Here is a 23,691-nt window from a genome sequence, read left to right on the forward strand (position 1 = left end):
CCCCGCAAAGGGCCCTGTTCAAGGCTGGTAAAGTAAAAGAGCTTTTAACTTTAGTAATTTAGAATAGGGTAGGGCATTTTTTATTTTGGGGGGCTTTGTTATTTTATTAGGGGGCTTAGAGTAGGTGTAATTAGTTTAAAATTGTTGTAATATTTTTCTTATGTTTGTAAATATTTTTTTATTTTTTTTGTACTTTAGTTAGTTTATTTCATTGTAGTTATTTGTACATATTGTATTTAATTAATGTATTGATAGTGTAGTGTTAGGTTTAATTGCAGGTAATTGTAGGTATTTTATTTAATTAATTTAATGATAGTATAGTGTTAGGTTTAATTGTAACTTAGGTTAGGATTTATTTTACAGGTAATTTTGTAATTATTTTAACTAGGTAACTATTAAATAGTACTTAACTATTTAATAGCTATTGTACCTGGTTAAAATAATTACAAAGTTGCCTGTAAAATAAATATTAATCCTAAAATAGCTACAATGTAATTATAATTTATATTGTAGCTATATTAGGGTTTATTTTACAGGTAAGTATTTAGCTTTAAATAGGAATAATTTATTTAATAAGAGTTAATTAATTTCGTTAGATTAAAATTATATTTAACTTAGGGGGTGTTAGTGTTAGGGTTAGGCTTAGCTTTAGGGGTTAATACATTTATTAGAATAGCGGTGAGCTCCGGTTGGCAGATTAGGGGTTAATAATTGAAGTTAGGTGTCGGCAATGTTAGGGAGGGTAGATTAGGGGTTAATACTTTTTATTGTAGGGTTAGTGAGGCGGATTAGGGGTTAATAACTTTATTATAGTAGCGGTGCGGTCCGCTCGGCAGATTAGGGGTTAATAAGTGTAGGCAGGTGGAGGCGACATTGAGGGGGGCAGATTAGGGGTTAATAAATATAATATAAGGGTCGGCGGTGTTAGGGGCAGCAGATTAGGGGTACATAGCTATAATGTAGGTGGCGGCGCTTTGCGGTCGACAGATTAGGGGTTAATTATTGTAGGTAGCTGGCGGCGACGTTGTGGGGGGCAGATTAGGGGTTAATAAATATAATACAGGGGTCGGCGGTGTTATGGGCAGCAGATTAGGGGTACATAAGGGGTACTATAACGTAGGTGGAGGTCGGCAGATTAGGGGTTAAAAAATTTAATCGAGTGGCGGCGATGTGGGGGGACCTCGGTTTAGGGGTACATAGGTAGTTTATGGGTGTTAGTGTACGTTAGAGTACAGTAGTTAAGAGCTTTATGAACCGGCGTTAGCCCAGAAAGCTCTTAACTACTGACTTTTTTCTGCGGCTGGAGTTTTGTCGTTAGATTTCTAACGCTCACTTCAGACACGACTCTAAATACCGGAGTTAGAAAAATCCCATTGAAAAGATAGGATACGCACTTTAAGTAAGGGGATCTGCGGTATGGAAAAGTCGCGGCTGAAAAGTGAGCGTTAGACCCTTTTTTGAGTGACTCCAAATACCGGAGTTAGCCTAAAACCAGCGTTAGGAGCCTCTAACGCTGGTTTTCACGGCTACCGACAAACTCCAAATCTAGGCCTTTGTTTTCTGTCCTTAAGCCAGCAGTCCACCCAGTTCACATTTTTTGAGTCTAGACCAAGGAGATACAGTTTGTGAATTAGATTATTGTTTGGGACGGTGAGATTAGTCTGACATGATCTCTCTGAAGTAAAACCATGCTGATTTTGGTCCTCTAAATTGTTTGTCTTTATGTACATCATAATTCTTTCTTTAAAGAGGCTTTCCATTAATTTCCCTACTACTGAAGTTAAACTAACTGGCCTGTATTTACCAGATTCCTCGCTACTGCCCTTTTTATGAAGAGGAATTACATTTGCTATTCTCCATTCATCTGGGACAGTTCCTGTTAATAGTGACTGATTAAACAGATCAGTTAATGGGACAGTTAGCACTGATCAAAGTTCTTTTAAAACCCTTGGATGAATATTATCAGGACCCACTGCCTTTTAACATTTATTTTTGATAATGCTAACAAAACCTCATCCTCTGTAAAAAGATTAGTGTTAAGCTTGTTTCTATTTTTCATAGCATCCCTTAATGTAGACATTCTATATTCACAATATTTTGTGAAAACAGAACAGAAGTAATCAGCACGTGCAGAGAAAAATGCTAACACTAAAACAGTGACAGCTTTTACTAGAAGCACTTTTGCCAATGCATGTATTTTGCAAATATGTTTCTGTTCTAAAATGTAATCAATCTGTGTGCATTTAATTTTTTACCAGAATGTCCCTTTTAAGTTTTGGTTTATATGTAAATACGAAATGTTCTGTGGCCTCTAATTTAAATGCATTTTTACAGTTTTTCACCACTAGAGGGTGTTAGTTCATGTGTTTCATATAGATAACATTGTCCTCATGCACGTGAATTTACCTAGGAGTGAGCACTGATTGGCTAAAATGCAAGTCCGTCAAAATAACTGTAATAAGGGGGCAGTTTGCAGAGGCTTATACAAGGTAATCACAGAGGTAAAACGTGTATTATTATAACTGTGTTGGTTATGCAAAACTGGGGAATGGGTAATACAGGGGTTATCTATCTTTTAAAACAACAAAAATTCTGGTGTTGACTGTCCCTTTAACTCCTTAATAACAGCTGACATACCCTGTACATCAACTGTCTGTTGCTCTTCTAGGTGTGCAATAGTGCGGGGAGAACAGCTGATGGCAAGGTCCAAGCTTACACCCCTAGAAATCTCTTGCGACAGACTGCTATTAAGGGGTTAAAGAAAATATAGTAAAGAACATAAATAATTACATCAACAAATAAAGTTGTAGGAAAAAGATATTCAAATATGTAATCTGCGACAACAGGTTTCTCATCCTTAAAGTGAGTGTCTTTTTTACGCTCTCATTGTTTGATAATGAATAATTTTCCATGTTGATGTAATTATAATTGGCCATTTTCAAAGTTTATCAGCAGCACTTTTTTATTATGGTTTTGATGTAAAATGGCCCTAACTTAACATGTGTCAGTCCTGTTTTTCTGATCACAGTCCATATTCTCTATACTTACAGAACCATTAAACTCAAAGTTATCTAACAGCTCAGAAAAGTGTACTAATTCTTAAAGGATGTTCAATAAACTTGATTGTAAAAATGTACTTTTAAATGTTCTTTTGTTTTTACTACCACAGCCTGCCCACTCATGTTGTTAGGGGGATTTCCTACATCTTGATTGACAGTTTACATTAGCCAATCACAATGCAGTCATTTTAATATATAATTAATTGCGCACCCTGCGCTCAGCCACATCAGTCATTGTATAGACAAAAGCTTGTATAGTGCTATACATACACATGCATAAGATTCAGTATATGTTGTGCTGTTGCATGCTGCTCATCCTGAGAACTCTGTGCACACCCCTGTCTATGTGCACAGTGTCCTTGGCTTGGGGCACATCCCTCAGTGCTGGACACCTTCTGAGCATGCTGGCTCGTTCACAGGCTCGTATTCGTATACAAGCCTGTGATTGGTGAGCGGAAGTCACATGGCAGAAAGGGACATGACATTTACTTTTCTTTTTAAAGACACGATGAGTCCACAGATTTCATCCTTACTTGTGGGATTACGCCTCCTGGTCAGCAGGAGGAGGCAAAGAGCACCACAGCAGAGCTGCTATATATAGCTCCTCCCTTCCCTCCCATTCCAGTCATTCTCTTTGCCTGTGTTAGTGATAGGAAGAGGTAAAGTGAGGTGTTAGTTATAGATTCTTCAATCAAGAGTTTATTATTTTTAAAGTAGTGCCAGAGTGTGCTGCATTGTTCTAGGGTGTAGCCTAGACCAGATCATTCTCTACAGTAGAGCATTTGGTGGCTTTAAAGCAATAGGAACTGGTGGGACATAATTCTCACTGCGCCTCCCATATATCGTTGCTGCCCTGTCTCTGAAAAACCTGAGAGATTTTAACTCAGGGCTTTTTCTTCATTCTCAGGTCCATGGGAGGGATAGGACCTCTTACACCTGGGGTTTGCCTTGCTGCCAGGCAGAAAATGAGGTAAGTGCTGACTTTTTTTCTGGGGAATTAGGAAGTCTCAGAAATAAAAAGGCACTTCATTTATTTTATACATAAGCCTCATTATTTTTTTTTCATAAGTTTCCCCTTAGACATAGGGGCAGCTGCAGGAGACTCAAGCATAAGAAGACTCTTTATTTCTTATATACGAGCCACATGTTTCTCACATAGTCTCCACTTAGGTAGGGGACGTTTGGGCGGCTTTACAACAGGCACTGGGCCTTTAGCAGTCTCAAATATGGAGGAGACTCTTTATTTACTTGTACACTTTATTTCTTTGTACATGAGAAAACTCCTTTTTGTTATCGTTTGGTCTCCCCTTAGACATAGAAGACATTTGGGCGAGGAGTCAGTGTAGCAGCAGGCCCTGGGTTTTATCAGGCAGCTCTGTAACAATCACTGGAGTTTTAATTATTAATGATATTGTACTTCTCACGGCAGGTTGGTAACTGTAAGGTGCTGATCGGGAGATTTTTTTTTCTTAAGTCACGCCCACGATGGGCGGGGAGTATTTTTGCGCTGTTTTCACTCCGCTTCAGAAAATGCTGTGGTACAGTGGTGTTTCATATTTTATCTAGAGATGGTAATTTATTCTCTTCAGAGGTCTAGTTGCTCCGGGTGTCTTTTCTGAAAGAACAAAGGGTAACCGGGAGATTATGTGACACCCACGAGGGGCGGAGTTGGTCACAAAATGGCGCCAATGTTTACTCTCCTTCCTCCTGTCAGTTATAAGCATAAGCTAGGAGTGGAGAATGGCGCCGTATTCTAATAACTTGCTTTTCTGTTATTTCCGGTTTTCGGAATATTTGAAATGAATCTCTGTATAAAAGATGGCGCATTAGTCAGCGCTATTAGGTGCTTTGATGCCTCAGTACCGTCCTTCAGGACAAGCTGATATATTGATAGGGTTTTGAAGTTCCCTCACTCATCATCTCGTCCTAGGAAAATAAAGATGTGTTATGTTTATCTTTAAAGAGCCGGTGTCACTTGCTATACGTTGAGCTTTATAAGCAACTAAGTTTATGAACTCCAATGTTGACATGTGTTATTTTTAACTTAAAGAGACAGTGTAACTTGCTATACGTTGAGCTTTATTAGCAATTGAGTTTATGAACTCCAATGTTGACATGTGTTATTTTTAACTTAAAGAGACAGTGTAACTTGCTATACGTTGAGCTTTATTAGCAATTGAGTTTATGAACTCCAATGTTGACATGTGTTATTTTTTAACTTTAAAGAGCCAGTGTCACTTGCTATACGTTGAGCTTTATTAGCAACTGAGTTTATGAACACCTATGTTGACATATCAATCTTGTTTCTGCTTACAGAACTAAAAATTACTTTTGAATTTTAAAGTGACAGTCACATGCAGTGCCCTGCGGTTCCTTGCAATTCCCATAGGGATTTGATGCGCAAGAAATTGGTCCTTTCATGTCATGGCAAGGTTTATGAAGGGCAAGGTTGAAATACTAATTTATTTGTTTCTACACCCAGAAATAAGAAATGAATTTTACGTTTTAAAGAGACAGTCACATGCAGTGCTCTGCGGTTCCTTGCAATTTCCATCTGAAATTACTGTTCAAGAAATTGCTTCTTTAATGTCATAAGCAATGTCTATAAGCAGCTATATTGGCATGCTACTTTAGTTTGCTTCGGCACTCTGAAATACGAAGTTACTTTTAAAGTTTTTTTATGTGTCAATTTTTAATACAGAATTTCACTTTTTCTTGAAATTACTCCTTCAAGGGGGTTTGCTGTTTAGGAGTCTGTGGAAGCTCACATGCAGTTCCTTGCGCTTCCTCTTACTCCACCTGGAGTTGATCTGCATTTCAGGCATTATATGTTTTCACCACGAGGTAGACAACATTTCTAGAAGGATTATAATCAATCCTTTAGGCTGATTGATTCAGTAGTGACGAATGGTGTAGTCTATTTTAGTGCGTCCAATATATTATAAGGAATGGAAGTTACTGCATTCCTTTATTTAATATGATGTTTCCCATAGTCAACTCAGGATGGAGTAGTTTCCAGTTTAGCTAAGAGAACTACTATACCCTTAGAGGAGAGTTGGGTTGTTCAAAGGTCCTATGGACTGAAAGTTGGATAGGAGATGTACACCAGGGTTCCCAAGGCAACCAACTGTGTAATTTGATATTGTCACTAGTGCAACGGCATAGTGGTTTGATGGGTTGTTTGATACTGCTAAGTCAGAAACTTCCCTGGATAACCTTCAGGATAGGAAAATTCCTTTGTTTCAAATTATCAGACTGGGAGCATAGATTTTAGGTTTCGCTGTTCCAGCTCACAGAGCCTTTTGGTTAGAACTTTTTTCTATGGATGTATGCTCTAAGTCTAAGCTTTTGGTTATTCCTTAGAAGGGGAAGACCTTGTTGGAGTCTGGCTTAAGGAGAATAATCTCCTTTGAAATGTATTAAAAAAAAAATAAAAAAAAATAAAAGATCTGAATAGCTTGCTGTTGAAGCAGACAGCATGATGGACATGACTCTGATCCGGGATCGGATCTTGTAGGAAGCAGACTTTCGGTCTTCGCTCAGGTTTGGGTTCAAGATGCTCAGAATTCTTGGGCAATAGAAAGGCTAACATTAGTAGCATAATGGTTAGCTTCTCTTTCTTGCAAGCAGAAAGTTTGGGATTTGAATCCAGCTACTGCTGCTTGTTTCCTAATAGTATTCCAGGGATTCAATTTAGAATTCATGAATTTTCCTCCCAGAGGCAGGTTTCTGCTTTCAAGATTATCTGCAGATCAGATAAAGGAGAGGCATTCTTACACTGCGTAAGAGACACCTCAGACCTGGGTATGATTGTTCCAGTTTCGATACATTTACTGGGTATGACCTTTTTTTGTACCAATTGGTTTGTGGTTCCCAGAAAAGAGGGAACCTTCAGATGACTTTTTAGATCTCAAGAGTCTACACAGGGTTTCTTTGGTACCGTCCTTCAAGATGGCAACTATTCATTCCAGTCTTCCCTTACTTTCATGTGCCATTCTCATACGCTTACAGTTTGTGGTTTTGCTTTTCGGTCTTGCCATAACTCTCAGAGTTTTCACAAGGGCTCTGGGAGTGCTATCTGGATGACATTCTAGTCCTGGCGCCATCCTTACAGCTAAGAAGATTTCACACGGTCTTGGTGCTGTCCTTCCTGTGGTCTTATGGGTGGAAAGTAAATTTGGAAAAGAGTTTCTTAGTCCAAGAGTATTTTTCTTGGGAATCATAGTAGATTCCATATCAATGGCAATTTTTCTGACGGGAGGTCTGGAAATCAGAGATGCAGTTAAGCATGCTCAGGCTATGGATCAGAGATTATACAGATTTGTCTCCTCAAGTTCTACTAGGAGCAGGAGACAAGGAATTCTTTTCAGTGGTGGTTGTCTCTGGATCATCTTTTCCAGGGAACCTGCTTTCACAGATTATCTTGGGTGTTAGTGACACCAGACGCCATCCTTCTAGGGTGGGGAGCAATATGAAGCTCCCTAAGGAGGGGAGTGGGAACTCCATCTATAAGTGTGTTCTGTTTATTTATTTATTTTCTTCAGCCCATTGCTCAAATCCAGCTGGAGAGGACTTTGGTGATCCTCATAGCACAGGCCTTGCCTTGTAGGATTTGGTATCCAGATCTGGTAACCATGTCATTTCTACCATTTTGGAGACCTCTGTTGAGGAGGGATCTTCTATTCAAGGGTCCCTCCTTCACGCAAATCTGGTTTATTGGAAACTGACTGCTTGGTGCTTGAACACTTTTTATCCAAGCAGAGTTTTTCTGACTCGGTCACTGGGACAATGATTCTGGCTAGAAAGCCTGTTTTTATTCTAATTGTTCATAAATATCTCTATTGGTGTGAATCCAGGGGCTACTCATGCAGTAGAATTTGGATTCCCAGAATTTTGTCTTTTCTCCAAGAAGGATTGGAGAAAGGTTTATCGGAAAGTTCTCTAAAGGGTCAGATCTCTGTATTATCTATTTTGTTACTCAAGCGTCTGACGGATGTCCCAGATGTACAATCATTTTGTCAGGCTTTGGTTGGAATCAGGCCTGTGTTTACACCACTTGCTCCTCCATGGAGCCTGCATTAAGTTCTTAAAGTTCTTCAAGAGGCTTTGTTTTGAGCCTATGCATTATTTAGATATTAAGCTGTTATCTTGGAAAGTTTTATTTCTTGTTGCCATTTCTTCAGCTCGAAGAGTGTCTGAGCTTTCGGCATTGCAATACAATTCGCCTTCCCTTATTTTTTCATTCGGATAAGGTGGTTTTACGTACTAAAGTAGGGTTCCTTCCTAAGGTTGTTTCAAGCAGAAACTTTAATCAGGAGATGTTGTTCCTTCCCTGTATCCTAATTCTTCTTTTCAAGGGGAACGTCTTTTGCACTATCTGGACATGGTGCGTGCTCTGCAATTTTATTTAAAAGCGACTTATGACTTTCGTCAGTCATCTTCTTTGTTTGTCGTTTTTTCTGGAAAACGTAAGGGTTAGAAAGCTACGGCTACTTCTCTTCTTTTTGGCTGAAGAGTATCCTCCATTTTGCATATGAGAATGCGGGACGGCAGCCTCCTGATAGTATTACGGCTTATTCCACTAGGGCTGTTGCTTCCTCATGAGCATTCAAAGATGAAGCTTCTGTAGAACAGATTTGAAAAATTGCAACTTGGTCTTCTCTTCACACTTTTTTTCAAAATTATACATATCTGATATTCTTACCTCAGCTGAGGTTACTTTTGGGAGAAAGGTTCTTCAAGCAGTGGTGCCTTCCGTTTAGGTTCCCTCACTTGTCCCTCCCTTTTCATCCGTGTACTCTAGCTTTGGTATTGTATCCCACAAGTAAGGATGAAATCCGTGGACTCATCGTATCTTTAAAAAGAAAAGAAAATTTATGCTTACCTGATAAATTTGTTTCTTTTTAGAGACGATGAGTCCACGGCCCACCCTGTTTTCTGAGACAGGTTATTCATTTTTGTAAACTTCAGACACCTCTGCACCTTGGCTTTTCCTTTCTCTTCCTAACTTCGGTCGAATGACTGGAGTAGGGGGGGGAGGGAGGAGCTATATATAGCAGCTCTGCTGTGGTGCTCTTTGCCTCCTCCTGCTGACCAGGAGGCGTAATCCCACAAGTAAGGATGAAATCCGTGGACTCATCGTGTCTAAAAAGAAACAAATTTATCAGGTAAGCATACGTTTTCTTATTGCATAAAACTTAATTTACTTTTGAAGATCGACTACGCAAGAATTACTTGGCAGCATGGAATTTATTGATTATTATTGAAAGTAGACAATATTCAGTGATCTTCAAAAAAAAGATCAATGCTCAAACAACACTGTTTCCAAGGGGGTGCTAAAGATCAATACAAAAATTAAAATGAACTAATTGTGCATTAAACACAGAAATAGAAAAAAAAGAATATACATAAAATAACAAATATTAAAGATTTATGATTGTATCAATAAACCAAAAGTTCAGAAACCGGTAAAAGAGTTTGTTCCTCTTCATAAGGTCCAGTAAAACCTCTTTATATTCTGCAAACAACAAACAAGATGGTGCCTTATAGTGTAACCAGACTTAAAGAATGTATTGGAGTAACAGAAGAAACCCAAAATTGGAGACTCACATTTAGTTGAGCATTCATTTTGAATTAGTGCTGAAAAAGCAGGCTGGATCTTAAAGGAACATTACAGTCACAATTTGAATGCACATAAATGAATGACATCTTTGAGTAGAAACATATTTGCAATATACATGTATTGGTAGGAATGCTTCTAGTAAAAGTTAGCACTGTTTTAGTCTTAGCATTTGTCTCTGCACGTGCATGTGAAGCATAGCTAGATATTCTCTGTGCACCAGCATTTTACATACTGCAGCTGCTCAGAGTGCCAGTGGGGCTTGCATCATATCAGCAAATAACAAATTGAGTCATTACCAGAAGGTACAAGCACCTTAGGCTTTCTGACTAAGTGTTGTATTTAAAATGCTGGTGCACGATGCATACTTGAATACACTTTTTAAACAGTTATAACTTTTATTAGGAGCATTTTCACTAATACATGTATGTTACAAAAATGCTTCTATTCCTAACTGAAATGCACCCATATGGATTACTATTTTGGCTGGAATGTCCCTTTAAAGCCTCCAGCTGGCAGATCACTGCCTCTGAGCTGTGGGTTCAGATTGTCTTGTCAGCTCTCTCCAGTCTGATCATGTGATCTCTGCCTCTGGATAGCTGATCTTTCACTGAATGAATCCTTATTCTTTCAGTGTCCCTGTGCTGTGTAAAGAGTCACTTGGAAAAAGCAATTGTAATCTTTAAAAACAGAAATATTGAGTGATCCTTTAACAATATGCTTACTGGAACATATTCCACTTATTGAATTCCCCAAATAAATGACTTGATAAACCTCAGAAAACACTTTTTGACTTTATCCATTCCTCCAAAAAGAAGAATAAAAAAGTGTACCATTGTTTTTTTGTGCATTGCCAACCCCCCCCCCCGCAAATCATATTGGATGAAACTAGGAAAACAACATCCCAAAACAACTCCACACAGGGAAGCGGTGAGCTCTGCCTTATCCGTTCTGTGAAAACCTGCGGCACACAGGCGAATAGGGATGACGTCACACTTCTAGAGGGTGTGTGCTAAAATCAGTGTCTTCGTCCACAATGTCTAAAAGTGAATGCAAAATACAAAAAGTCTTAAGCACACTCCACACCATAGTGAATAAGATAAAATGGTCCAAGTTTATTCCAAATCTTTAAAATCAAATAGAGTAAACAGCATAATACAACGCAATGACAGACACAGCATAGACAGGGCAGCTGGGCTCCTATGCATACAAGTTTCGTGCTCATAAGCACGTGTTCACCGCTCGTGCATACAAGCATGAAACATGTCTGCATAGTAGCCCAGCTAATAACAGAAAAAAAGTTACTGTGTCTGCCATTGAAGTGTATTATGCTGTTTACTCTATTTGATTTTAAAGGGACATAAAACCAAAAAAAATTCTTTCATGATTTAGAAAGCGCATGTCATTTTGAACAACTTTCTAATTTATTTCTATTATATAATTTTCTTCTTTCTCTTGATATATTTTGCAGAAAGGCATATCTCAATAGCTGCTGATTGGTGGCTGCACATAGATGCCTCGTGTGATTGGCTCCCCCATGTGCATTGCTATTTCTTCAACAAAGGATATGTAAAGAATGAAGCAAATTAGATAATAGAAGTAAATTGGTATGTTGTTCAAAATACTATTCTCTACCTGTATCATGAAAGAAACATTTTGAGTTTAGTGTCCCTTTAAGGATTTGGAATAAACTTGGAACATTTTATCTTATTCAATACATTGTGGAGTGTGCTTAAGACTTTTTGTATTTAACATCCCAAAACACATGCAAATGCTTCATGCTCAATCAATTGAAGTTAAAACATTAAAGGGATATGAAACCCAGATTTCTTTATTCTTTGATTCAGGTAGAGCAGCAAGTTTAAGCAACTTTCTAATTTACTCCTATTATCAACTTTTATTTGTTCTCTTGGAATCTTTATTTGAAAAAGCAGGGATGTAAGTTTAGGAGAAAGCACATTTTTGGTTCAGCACCTGGGTAGCCTTTGCTGATTGGTGGTAAAATTAAAATTGCATGCTCTATCTGAATCATGAAAGGAAAAAAATGGGTTTCATATGCCTTTAATAATAAGCATTTTTTACATGGAAAAGAAATGCTGACCATACCTATGCTCCTGTTCAAATCCCTTAGACACACACATATCTCTATATTTTTGGAACTCAGCAGGTTAATTGCACCAACCACTTATTAGCATCACTACACACTAATACAAGGGATTAATCCACATAAAATCTTTCAACGTGTGATGTAATTAGGGTTGTCAGGTGTCCAGTATTCAGACAGACAGTGCAGTATTTCTGCGGGCTGTCCAATAAAATACATTAAAATCACAGGACCCTTAAATGTGCAGTTTTTTTTGGCAACCACAATATTGTAAACATACTTCATGCTACTGTAAATCAAGAAGAGCCAAATCACTACTGTGTGAGTGTTACTGGAAACCAACAAGTTAAAATCATTAAGGTGTGTGTTACAGGCAGCCTAAGGAATTTTAAGCTAGATTACGAGTTTTGCGTTATGAGTCAAATAGCATCGTTATGGCCCATAACGATTCATTTTCCCTAATGCTGCTATTACGAGTGTTTTTGGTATAGGTGTACTGCACACCTTTTAGCCAGTCAGGCAGTATCAGTACCGCACTTTAAAAAAAGTCAATTTTTCAATGGGACTCCAATAGCGCCGATATTACCAGTTTGCCTGGGAGGCCAAAAAGTGAGCAGTACAGCATATAAACACAAGATCCGTACCGCCATCGAAAGTCAGTAGTTATGAGATTTATGCTACAAAGCTGTAACATAAAACTCATAATTAAAGTGTTACAAAGTACACTAACACCTATTAACCCCTAAACCGAGGCCCTCCCGCATTGCAAACCCTACATTAAATTTATTAACCCCTAATCTGCCGTTCCGGACATCGCTGCCACTATTAAAATGTATTAACCCCTATTCCGCCGCTTCCCGACATTGACGCCACTATAATAAAGTTATTAACCCCTAAACCGCCGCCCTCCCACATCGCAAACACTATTTAAATATTATTAAACTCCTAATCTGCCGTCCGCCCACACCGCCGCTATAATAAACCTATTAACCCCTAAAACCAAAGCCCCCACAACGAGATATACTAAAATAAACTATTAACCCCTAAACCGAAAGCCCCCACAATGAAATATACTATAATAAACCCATTAACCCCTAAACCGAAAACCCCCTACAACGAAATATACTAAAATAAACTATTAACCCCTAAACCTAACGACCCCCTAACTTTATATTAAAATTACAATTTCCCTATCTTAAATTAAATTAAACATTACCTGTCAATTTAAATAAATTAATTTTAAACTAACAATTAAACTATTATAATTATTAAACTAAAATTAAACTAACTACCAATTAAATTAAACTAAACTACACATTAAAAAACTCCTACCACTATTCTAAAAATTTCAAAAAGTATCTAATTACCAAAAAAAAATTACAACCCCCCCACTGAATTACGAAAAATAGGAAACAAATGATCAAAAAAAATAAAAAAAATAACACTGAATCTAATAGCCCTATCAAAATTAAAAAGCACCCGCAAAATAAAAAAAACCTAGCCTACAATAAACTACCAATGGCCCTTAAAAGGGCCTTTTGTGGAGCATTGCCCCAAAGAGATCAGCTCTTTTACCTGTAAAAAAATACAAACACCCCCCAACAGTAAAACCCACCACCCAACCAACCAACCCCCCAAATAAAATAACTATTTAAAAAAAAGCTAACCTCCCCATTGCCCTGAAAAGGGCATTTGTATGGGCATTGCCCATAAAAGGGCATTTAGCTCTTTTACATGCCCAGACCCTAACCTAAAAATAAAACCCAACCAAAAAACCTTAAATAAACCTAACACTAACCCCCAAAAATCCACTTACAGTTATTGAAGTCCCGCTTGAAGGATCCATCCAGCCAGCAAAGTCCTCATCCATGCGGCAAGAAGTCTTCATCCGGGCAGCCTCTTCCATCTTCATCCAGCCGGCGAAGTCCTCATCCACGCGGCAAGAAGTCTTCATCCAGATGGCATCTTCTATCTTCCTCCATCCAGTGCGGAGCGGGTCCATCCTGAAGACATCTGACGCGGAGCATCCTCTTCATACGGTCCCCGACGTAAACTGGAACTTCAGTGCAAGTGACGTCATCCAAGATCGCGTCCCTTACATTCCTATTGGCTGAAAAATTTCAATCAGCCAATAGGATTAGAGCTGCTAAAATCCTATTGGCTGTTCCAATAGGATTTTAATAGTTCAATAGTTATATTGCAGCTAGCTTAGGTTTTATTTCACAGGTAAGTTTGTATTTATTTTAACTAGGTAGTTATTAAAAAGTTAATAACTATTTACTAACTAGTCTACCTAGTTAAAATAAATACAAACTTACCTGTGAAATAAAAATAAAACCTAAGATAGCTACAATATAACTATTAGTTATATTGTAGCTAGCTTAGGTTTTATTTCACAGGTAAGTTAGTTTGTATTTAGTTGTAAATTGGAATTATTTAGTTAATAATTGTAACTTTAGTTTAGCTGTATTTTAATTCTGTTAAAGTTAGGGGGTTAGGGTTAGGTTTAGGGGTTAATATAGTTTAATTTAGCTTGTTGCAATGTGGGGGGGGCTGGCAGTTTAGGGGTTAATAGCTTTATTTAGTTAATAATTGTAAATTTAATTTAGCTATATTTGTATTATGTTAAAGTTAGTGGGTGTTAGGATTAGGTTTAGGGTTATGTTAGGGTTAGGGTTACGTTATGATTAGGTTTAGGGGTTAATGGATTTATTTAGTGGTAGTGATGTGGGAGGCCAGAGGTTTAGGGGTTAATAACTTTAGCATAGTGGCGGTGACATCGGTAGTGGCAGATTAGGGGTTAATAATTTTATTTACATGGCAGCAAAGTTGAGGACGGCAGATTAGGGGTTAATAACATTATTTAGGTAGCAGCAATTTTGGGAGCGGCAGATTAGGGGTTAATACTGTAGGCAGGCATTGGCGATGTTAGGGGCAGCAGATTAGGGGTGTTTAGACTCGGGGTTTATGTTAGGGTGTTAGGTTTAAACGTAAATTTTTATTTCCCCATAGACATCAATGGGGCTGAGGTGCAGAGCTTTTCTTTCCGCGATCGCAGGTATTAGACTTTTTTTTTGCTGGCTCTCCCCATTGATGTCTATGAGGAAATCGTGCACGAGCACGTCAAAGCAGCGCTTGTATTTGGGTGCGGTATGGAGCTCAACGCCACCATATCGCCCGCACAAGCCTGCTTTTTTTTAAACCTGTAATAGCAGCGCTATAGGGAGGTAAAATAACGCCGCTTTTGTGGCGGTCGTTCTCTTTATTTAAAAAGCAGGAATGTAAAGCTTAGGTACCGGCCCATTTTAAGTTTCAACACCCTGGATAGCGCTTTCTTATTGGTGGCTACATTTAGCCACCAATAACCAAGTGTAGGCAGGGTTTGAACTGAAAATGGGCCGGCTCCTAAGGTTTCCTGCTTTTTAAATAAAGATAGCAAGAGAATAAAGAAAAAATTGATAATAGGAGTAAAATAGAGAGTTGCCTAAATTGAATGCTCTATCTGAATTATGAAAGAAAAAATTTGGGTTTAGTGTCCCTTTAAGTCAGTGCTTTGGGGAGGGTGTTTTATATCACCCCCCCCCCCTTGCCACCAGTGTCCTGTCACCTGCATTTGTCCTGTATTTTGGTGGGGGACGGCTGGCAACCCTATATATAATCACCCTAGATATATAATCACTTCATCCATAAGATCTCATTTGGTTTTTAAAATAAAAAAAGTGAGGATTCCAAACTGACAATACCAGCCGATGTTCAGAAATCACTATTTGCAAAAAATGTTGAGATTGTGCTCAGCCTCCTCCTATGTCAATTAATTTTGTAGCACTTTAGTTAGCTTTTATCAGACTTCTTGTTTGTATTTACTATCACACACTACATGTGTTCTACCATAATATTTGCTTTGCTAAGATGATTTAAGGAAACAACGTTTTCCTAACAACCTGTACAAAACTGTTTTTGATTCCTGCAATTTCACACATCATTACTTTATTAAACACGTTTTCAAAATCATTTCTGAGAACTCTCAGGACCTTTTTATGTTTTGCTGCACATTATTTTTAATAGGTTTAAATTCATTTAGTGAATATTATATATTTGTATAAATACTTAAATATTATTTACATAAATGTTCAACCATTTACATAGCAGCAAAAAGCTGTCAAATATTTATTTAGATAAACATTCTACATTGCTATATGATACTACATAATAACATAGTTCTATTTTCACTTTAAAAGCAATTCCATCTGAGAAACAGAGATTTAATTAACTGATTTATCTGATACTTTTATAACTATGTATCATATCTGCATGAGGTGATTCTGCTGATGTGTAAATATGCCTATTTAACAACCTTCCTGAGACGGATAAAGCACTGAATACACCAAGATATGTGCCTTTTTTACAAAGGTGAATTTTTATTTATGTTAAATTGTATTGAGTGGTGTGTGATTCATTACAGTTTTATAGCATGTGAAACACTGCATTTCTTTTGGCTTAAAGGGACATTACAGTCACAATTTAAATGCACATAGATGAATTACATATTTGATGAGAAGCATATTTGCAATAAACCTGTATTGGCAAAAATGCTTCTAATAAAAGTTATTGTCTTAGTGTTAACATTTTTCTCTGCGTGTGCATGTGAAGCATAGCTAGATATTGTCAGTGCACCAGCATTTTAAATAATGTAGCTGCTCAGAGCACCAGCGAGGTTTGTATCTTGTCAGCAATTAACAAATTGTGTCATTACCAGATGACCCAAACCCCTTAGGCTCTTTGAGCAAGTGTTGTGTTTCAAATGCTGGTGCACGGTGCATATTAAATACACTTTTGAAACAGCCATAAAAGCATTTTTGTTTGAAATGCATCCATGTGGATTTCAAGTTTGGCTGCAATGTCCCTTTAAAGTGACAGAATAGCTAAAAAAATAAACATAGCTGAGGTACCAGATATGCTCCTTTCTGCCAGTGAAGATTTTAATTGGCTGCACTGCCTACTTTGTCATTTGAAGAAAAAAAAAAAAGCTTTGAACCAAGTAGAGACAAAGTTGTATATAAACTAGGATCCACAGGGCAAGGGAGTCTCTATTTCTCTACTTTAATTAAGATAAATATGCACTACTCATTAAAAAGTTTGCTAAGCGTTCTACTTTTTTTAGTCCCTTTAAATCTCTAGGAAATTCCTCTCAAGATTATAGAAAGGTAAAAAAATGTTGTATCTGGCAAAGGGCTGTTCCCTTAATTTCTGCACATGAAGGAGAGACTAGCACAGTACAATATAGCACTGCATGAAATTAGAATTTAGCAAATACAGGAAAGACTACATTTACAATCCCTGCCAGGCCTTAACCCTTAAAGGGACATAAAACAAGTTAGCATAGAGACAAACTATAATACTATGTACTTTAATTTCTTTACCTACAAATATGGACTGCAGTACCTTGACATTAACCTTTTCTTTTAAGTGTCCGAATTGTACAGCTCTAACTCCCCCTACACATTTCCTTCTATGGCTGTATCTATATCTACCTTTGGAAGAATGCAAACTTTAACACTCACCTGCTGGAGCATGCCTAGAATCAAATAAGCCTAGAATCAAATTAGTTGAAATAAAATGCCTGTTTCTGATGCTAAACCCTGATGGGGGGGGGGGGGGGGGATCAGACTACTCCAGACAGCATGGCTATGTCAGTTATTTTGCTTATTTTTGAAAATTATTTTAAAATACTTGCCAGAAATGTTTAAACATTTTTTATGCAAACAATTTTTTACTCAATTAGCCCTTTTAGGATATGCACAGATCTCAACATGTTTTATGGCACTTTAAGACACTCTGAAACCATAAAGGGCTCTCCTCTTCGATTAAATAGTATTACATTTAAGCTTTAAACTTTCTATAACTTAAAGGGATATAAAACTCAAATGTTTTCTTTCATGGTTCAGATGGATTGGACAATTTTAAGCAACTTTCAGCACCTGGGTAGCGCATGCTGATTAGTGTCTAAATGTAGCCACGGATCAGCAAGCACTACCCAGGGTACTGAACCAAAAATGGGCAGGCTCCTAAGCTGACATTGCTGTTTTTTTCAAATAAAGATACCAAGAGAAAACAAAAATTGATACTAGGAGTAAATTAGAAAGTTGCTTAGAATTGCTGATCTATCTGAATAATGAAATAAAAGATTTGGGTTTCATATTAATCTTCTATAGATGGTACCATTAGCTATTATTTGGGGGTGACCTGATAGATGCTTTTGCCTCCCGGTCTGAATTGCCAGCTCTTGTCTTTTACTTAGAACCCAAGAGCCATATTATCCAGCTGTTTTCCACTTAAAGGTGACCACTAGGACTTTAAAAATAATGGAAAGACAATACAATTAAAAACACAGGAATTTTATCAACTTTAATCAGAGCTGCAGGTAGGTATCCAAAAGTAAGATTCCTGACAGATAGGCAATCTGAGCTCAAATTATTGGTTAGTCTTAATAATATAGACCTAGGATAAACTGTTAATCCATAGTCTTTAGACTAATCACTGTTCATTCAACTGGTGAGACACAGAGAATTGTCTGAATGAATATAAGTAGTCAGTTATTTATCGACAATTTTAGAGGTGATTATGATATATTGTGATATACCATGCACATTATCAGATATGCAGTGTCATGCATGAAGTTAATTTGCACTTTTGTATTAATATGTGCATTTTTCTAAGAGAGATTTTAAATAATTTCTTGGTAGTGAATGGAACTTTTCCCCTTAGCTTGTAATATTAAAAATGTAAATCCTAGAGGGTTTATTCTAGATCCAGTTCCTCCACTAATACAATTAAATGGTTAACTCGGGTTTAAATTTGCATTCATAGTTATAGAAATCAGCTGATACTGTGTTGATGTTTAATTATACAGTGCCTTAGGTTTACCCAGGTAGATAATTTCAGTATATAACAAAGCATTACCCAGAATGAGTAACAGCTAGGTTTGGTGCTGAGTATACTACATTAGGTATTGGCACGGTACTTATGTATCTATTATTTACTCAGTACTGAATATTGCCCACCATATATTGATAGATATATATATTAAATATAGGCATCAGTTATTACTAAGATAGTATATACTTATACAATACTGCAACTTTACCATAATGGATAGTTTGGGTTAATGACACAGCATAGCCCAGAAAGTATGATAACTGGGTTTAGTGCTAGTAATAATACACAACATAATGTCACAGTGTTTATATATATATTTTTTGTTTTTTTTCTGCTTGATATTGCCAACAAAATATTGATGCTGATTGTGTTAATTGAATTTAAGTAACAGATTTTGTTCTTAATATTAGAAAAACACGCAATTCAGTAAAGTGATCCTGTATAAATATTCTACGACTGAGACATCAAATGTGTGTCTCGCCGTATTATGCTTAAAGTGCACAGGTTTAAATAGATTGCTAATGCAACTGCAATTCATATGCCGCAAAGTTAAATTCAAATATCAACTGCCAGGTTTTAAACTAACCGCAATGAGACCCTGATATACTTGGACTCATCCGATTAGCAACAAAATAAGCTAATTTGAATAACAAAAATTCTCCTGCCTGTCTCTCTGGTCATCGCAAGTATGCGTTACACTCAGTTGCTTAGAAAATGTAAATTTAATGTAAGTCGCTTCGTGACAAATTATAAGCAGACTGAGTTCGATGTATTTTAAGTGATATTGATAAGTTTTAAAGTTAAATTCCTGCTAGTTAAAAAAAACAACAACTATAAGGAGCTGATTATCTCCCAACCTCCCCTGACATGTTTCGCCGAGTGAGATTACAAGTCAGGCTGCAAATCAGTTGCAAAACAACACACGCGTTATGGCTTTTTCGCATTTGGGGTTGTGCAGCTATTACAAGTTACAAATCGCCTGCCGTTCATTTATACCCCCATAGAAGTCAATGGAGACAACAAAAAGAAAAAAAAGCCACTTAAACCCTAATCTGTTGCGCAAAGCCCATGCTGTTTTCTCCGCAAAAAGTGTACATGAAAATGCGAACATTTCGTATTGCAAGAATGTTTTTGTAACGGAATATGTTCTATTTATTTATAAATAAATATTTCTCTATACATGTGATGATTTTTGGACTGATGTATCTATTTATTGCAAGATATGTATATGAATATATATATGTCTAGATATCTTGAGATCTATATGCGAATATCTCTTTGAAAATCCCTCTGAGATATTGTTTAATGTGCATAAGATTGTAATGTGAAATATTTTCATTATCTACCAGGTTAAACATTTCTCTATACATATAAATCCATGTTCCTCTATGCATGTCAATGTAAAATCCCTTTGTCTGCTTTTTTTTTCCTAACAACCGAGATCTCCTATCTTTTAGCCCTTATAACTTTTGTGTACAATATTTTTCTACAATATTTTTATTAGACAGTGTTACTGGATTTTAGTTTATTTTTGAAGTGTTTCGTGAAACTTTTATGCTGCGTAAAACTGTTAACTACAGCTCTTTGAGCCCGAAAAGTATTGTTATGTAAAAGGCGATTGCACGCGCATTCTTAATTTTTCAAGACTTGTAATACCTGCGCAATGGAAATCGACTGTGAAAAGACCATATTGTGCGCAGAAAACTTATACTGCACAACTTGTAATCTTGCCCATTGGTAGCAAAATACTCACTGAGATCCCTACCCCCTCCATAAGAACTTTGTTGTGAGGTTCGTGCCCAAAGGTGGTTTTATTTATTTTCTATTGTATCCTTTTTTCTTCATTTACATAATACTAAGGAGGTTTAATCCAGCAGTAAGATTCTTATATCACATTGAGCATTGATATTTTATTTCCTTCCATTCTGGTTCCTGAATGATGTTTCTTTTATGGTTTGTCTAGAAAGGCAATATCAGTCTTGTGTTTAGGATACTTGTTGCCAATGTTATATCCTGCTTTTAGTTCCAGCTTGTACTTTAAAAAACACAAAATTATTTAAAAATATAAGGGAGCACACTAGAATGTACAGTAGGTCTCTATCAGCAGGAAAGGTCAGAATTAACAAAAAAAAATATATACAAATTTCAGATCTGCAGTTATCGTTGAATAAGCTTGTAATGCTACTGAGGGTGAAATAATAAAGCATGAAGCTGAATGCTGAGTAGTTTATAAATGTCACCATAAAAAATATGTTTTAATTCTTTTTTTTCTGGAATTGCGGTTATGGAGAAGAATATGCTTGTTAAACACATTTATATTATCACTACTGAATCCAGGAAATCAGAAATATCTCATTGCTGCAGTTTATCTGTTCCATCTACAACAGAAAGTTTTGAAATGATTACAGTGATTTTCAGTTTAACCCCTTAATGACCACAGCACTTTTCCATTTTTTGTCCGTTTGGGACCAAGGCTATTTTACATTTCTGCGGTGTTTGTGTTTAGCTGTAATTTTCCTCTTACTCATTTACTGTACCCACACATATTATATACCGTTTTTCTCGCCATTAAATGGACTTTCTAAAAATACCATTATTTTCATCATATCTTATAATTTACTATAAAAAAAATTATAAAATATGAGGAAAAAATGGAAAAAAACACACTTTTTCTAACTTTGACCCCCAAAATCTGTTACACATCTACAACCACGAAAAAACACCCATGCTAAATAGTTTCTAAATTTTGTCCTGAGTTTAGAAATACCCAATGTTTACATCTTCTTTGCTTTTTTTGTAAGTTATAGGGCCATAAATACAAATAGCACTTTGCTATTTCCAAACCATTATTTTTCAAAATTAGCGCTAGTTACATTAGAACACTAATATCTTTCAGGAATCTCTGAATATCCATTGACATGTATATATATTTTTTTAGTAGACATCCCAAAGTATTGATCTAGGCCCATTTTGATATATTTCATGCCACTATTTCACCGCCAAATGCGATTAAATACAAAAAATTGTTCACTTTTTCACTAATTTTTTCACAATCTTTTGGTTTCTCACTGAAATTATTTACAAACAGCTTGTGCAATTATGGCTTAAATTATTGTAAATTATTCTCTGGGATCCCCTTTGTTCAGAAATAGCAGACATATATGGCTTTTGCTTTTTGGTAATTAGAAGGCTGCTAAATGCCACTGCGCACTACACGTGTATTATGCCCAGCAGTGAAGGGCTTAATTAGAGAGCATGTAGGGAGCTTTTAGGGGTAATTTTAGCTTTAGTGTAGTGTAGTAGACAACCCAAAGTATTGATCTAGGCCAATTTTGGTATATTTCATGCCACCATTTCACCGCCAAATGCGATCAAATTAAAAAAAACATTAAATTTTTCACAATTTTAGGTTTCTCACTGAAATCATTTACAAACAGCTTGTGCAATTATGGCACAAATGGTTGTAAATGCTTCTCTGGGATCCCCTTTATTCAGAAATAATTTTATTCCCTTTATTCAGAAATCTGCTTCTATCAGTCTCTACAGCAAATGACAATTATATTTAGTATTTAAACAAATAAACAGTTTTTAAGCAAACACAACAGATTATTTAGCAACAAGCTCAGGTATCTTACATGTTCTACAAACAGTTCAATTAAGATGAAAGCATAAAAAATTAAAGGGATCTAACAATCCGTATTATTATTTTTAAAGAATGTTCAGAACTAAATCTGAAATATATTTTTTTTAATTATTATTTTTCTTTGTTTCATTAGTAGCTTAAAATGATTGAACCAGAAAGTTAACCACAACCACTAATTAAGCTATGTTTAGTTCGGAACAGTAATTTGTTGTGTTTGTCTCTATTAACTTGGAAGCAAATGTAGCTAATATCACTAATCAGAGTGTTATAAGGGGCATGAGAGTCAATATTAAACTAATGATTCAGATACAGCATAGAATTTTAAAAAAGGAGAAAAAAAATCAAATTTATTTTTGTTACTTTTATGTTTTCCAGGAAAACATACTAAATTAGACTCTGGGATGTGTACGTGAGCGCTACTAAATTAGTCTCTGGGGTGTGCACGTGAGCTCTATATGATGACAGTATTTGCAACAATGGTGGTGATAACAATGCTGTAGGAAAGTTAATTTATTGATTACTTTTTCTAAATAAATTAACCATTAATGTTTATGCGGATCTTTTGCAGATAAAAAATGTTTTAAGCTTTTCTAAGGGATTTTAATCAACCCCAAAGTTTGTAAAAAAAAAAAATCTCTGTTTTTACTATTTATATGTATGTGTTTTTGTAAAATGAACATTTTAGTTTTATTCTATAAACTATTGGCAACATTTCTGCCAAATAACAAATACAAATATTGACATTTAGAGCAGTGTGTTTTATACTTTGAGTAATGCAAAGAAAACAAGTGCATACTCATTTTAAAAAAAAACCATAAAAACAAAAAACAATACTTAAGAGTTCAGAAATCAATATTTGGTGGAATTACTCTGATTTTCAATAACAGCTTTCATGTGTCTTGACATGCTCTCCACCAATATTTCAGCTTGCTGTAGAATGAATTTAATTTTGTGTGATACAAATTCCATGGTTTACCTACCAACTTGGTTTCTGACTGAGGAACACAATTTGTTTCTAGATTCTGGAAAGCAGTGTGTGGAAATGTGAGAATTACTATCTCTTTGTCCTCTGCATTGCACCACAATTGAATAATCAAACATAAAGGATGAATCAAGATTTAGAAGCTAACCTCTGAATTTATGTCTCAGTCTCTTAAACTAATTGGATACAGTTACTACCATTGGCAGAGTTGGCCCAAAATTCACTCTATCATACTGCTCACCATTTAATGCTGCTCTTGGATATAACCCCCCCCCCCCCCATAACTTTACTTTGGACATTCATGTCTCTGGAGTTCCTGCAGAAGATCAAAGAACTAATAAACTACAA

Source organism: Bombina bombina, chromosome 4, assembly GCF_027579735.1.
Source record: "Bombina bombina isolate aBomBom1 chromosome 4, aBomBom1.pri, whole genome shotgun sequence".
Classification (NCBI taxonomy): Eukaryota; Metazoa; Chordata; class Amphibia; order Anura; family Bombinatoridae; genus Bombina; species Bombina bombina.